This window comes from Paramormyrops kingsleyae, chromosome 5 (genome assembly GCF_048594095.1).
Source record: "Paramormyrops kingsleyae isolate MSU_618 chromosome 5, PKINGS_0.4, whole genome shotgun sequence".
Classification (NCBI taxonomy): domain Eukaryota; kingdom Metazoa; phylum Chordata; class Actinopteri; order Osteoglossiformes; family Mormyridae; genus Paramormyrops; species Paramormyrops kingsleyae.
In genome coordinates this window covers 11,288,289-11,290,833 of record NC_132801.1, presented here as the reverse complement: position 1 = coordinate 11,290,833, position 2,545 = coordinate 11,288,289, and the positions used below count along the sequence as shown (strand labels likewise).

The following is a 2,545-nucleotide window of genomic DNA, read 5'->3' as shown; positions in this document are numbered from 1 at the left end:
GAGAAGCAGGGTTTGTTCTTCAGGATCCCACTGCATGTTGGCTCAGTTAAGACGCAGGATTATACCGTTGCTGCAGGTGCCGAAACGCTGAATCCCAGCCCAGGAAGACCTTTATTCTAACTCCTCTAGCACAGTGTGATGCTATTCAGCCTCTGTCCAGCATTTAGACTGGATTAGATCCAACTTTATTGTCAATGCACAGAGTATAAATATTCAGACAAGAAGATGGAAGTTTGGCACCTAATCCAAGAGTGCAAAACAGTGCAAAAGTGCTAGAAACACTGGAACAATATATTGATATGTAATAAAGAACCATACATGTCATGACCCAGTGGCCTAATGGATAAGGCATCAGCCTCCGGAGCTGGGGATTGTGGGTTCGAGTCCCATCTGGGTCGATTGCTTTTCAAGAATTTCTCTCAGGGATCAATAGAGTTCATCTAAATAAATCAGTCATCATCAGAGGTCACTTGGGGTCAAGTATGACTGTCCTGCTACTGGTTGCTTGTGTGTCCTCAGGTGTGCATTGAATCCAATCCTGGTGGCAGTGGGGACACAGTACGTGATGTGTGGCTTGAGGAATGAGCCTCCTGAGCACTTGTAGCCCACCACACCTTATACATGACCTTGCTCCAGCTCTCTGCTCCCAGGTGTTAAGGTAAGTAGGTGGGTCTTGATTTTTGAACTCCCAGGACATGGCGTCCTGTCGAAGCTGGGACTACGGGACCTATTTTGGCAGGTGGAAGTCAGACTTTCGCAGACTGTGGCTAACCCTTCTGAACCGATGTTGTGCGACGGTGGTGTTGAAGGTAGACTGGTTCGCATCCTCAAGTACACTGGCGCTAATGCTCTTCTTCTTACCCGCTGATGTCCAGAATTCTCTTCAGGCACCTCTGCTGGCTAAACATACATACACATGGTGACCCAGGGGCCTAACAGATAAGGCATCAGCCTGTGGAGCCGTGGATTTGAGTCCCATCTGGGTCAGTTACTCTGGGATCAATAGAAAAAAATGTATATCTACGCAGCAGTACACATGTTGGTATCATAAATGGGAATATGGGGTTATAATAATATCCAGTTAAAGCAATGTGCTATCACTGAGCCACAATGTTCTGCATTTGAACATCCATACATTTTCTGAAAGCACTTGTCCTATTCAGAGCATATGGGGAGAAGGCAGGGAACAACCCAGGATGGGGTGCCAACCCATCACAGCTCACACTCACACACCATTCACACACCATTCACTCACACATGCACACCTAGAGGCAATTTGACAACTCCAATCAGCCTCAGCGTGTTTTTGGACTGTGGAGGGAAACCGGAGTACATGGAGGAAACCCCACGACGACACGGGGAGAACATGCAAACTCCACACACGTGGAACCTTAGTGGAGACTTGAACCACAAAGGCTTCCGCAGAGTGATCTTCTGCTCGATGGTTCCCTTGAGGACCTCGCTGACACATAGGGCCCTGAGTCCCAAAGCTGACAGCCAAACCGCCCTTAGTCACCCCCGAGCCGTACAGATGGGGGTGACACACGACGGGTGGCAGGTGTGTCCAGATGGCACCATCCAGCGTGGCACACTCTGAGCCAAGGAGGCCCAGCCCTCATCACCTACAACACGCAACGGGAGCCTTGGATCCAAGCCTGGAGTTTTCAGATCAGGATACATCATTCTTACACAAATTATAACACTCTCACAGAAGTACAAGGACACGGTTATAATTAGTCATGTGTCGATCTGGTGGAGAGGAATCCCTAAACAGGACAATAGCAAGCTCTGCCACACAAGTCAAGGCCCTGAACCGGTGACAAGAAGATTAAAATCCCGCATTGGAACTGGCACAATGACAAAGGACCTTCACTCTAAGGTCAGTATGTGGAGTGGAATGGCACCTGAGAAATAATGCTATAACAAGCCTGTCCCTAGTCAGGTCAGGCCAAGAGCCTTCAAAGCCAACTATCAGTCGTAATGTGTGTTTTGAACGGAAGTAGTGTAGTTAAATTCCCTGAAAACTCCACATAGAAAAAAAACACTAAAAGCATTCTGCATATGACTTTCTCTGTACCTTTCTGTGTCTATGAAGACAGTCAGCGTGTCATTAAAGTGGTTAGGAGACCCATTCCGGCCAAACCTAGTGATGGATTTATTTTTGCAGAACGCGGTGTGAGGTGAGGGATGAAGGAGAGAGAAAGAAGAGCAGACTTTCCGCGCTACCTGCGTCACGGTAGCGAGCGATGGCGGCTCTGTAACAGCTGTGCCGTATGCCAGCCATATGTGGCAGCATATTAATAAACGAGGGAAGGAAGGAGTCACTGGCTATCTCTCTGAGTCAGACTCCAATCTCATTTGCTTCTTTGTGGAAAAATGACATTCGAGTCGAGAGTTAATTCCGTGGTAATTGAGAAATTAGTTTGAAAACTACTTAGACGGCGTGAAACATGATGGATTCCACTGATTGGCCTCATTAACAGTATCTGCACGACTAAAGGGGAGGTGCTTCTAACTTGCAGTGACTAAAGGGGGACTATTCCCA

At 47.7% G+C, this 2,545-nt stretch overlaps 1 non-coding gene across 1 annotated transcript; it reads left to right on the top strand.

Moving 5' to 3' along the window:
• The first annotated feature begins 325 nt into the window (after positions 1-325).
• On the top strand, positions 326-398 carry trnar-ccg (transfer RNA arginine (anticodon CCG)). The gene has a single exon. It is a non-coding gene; the product is annotated as a tRNA-Arg (tRNA).
• Positions 399-2,545: the final 2,147 nt, after the last annotated feature.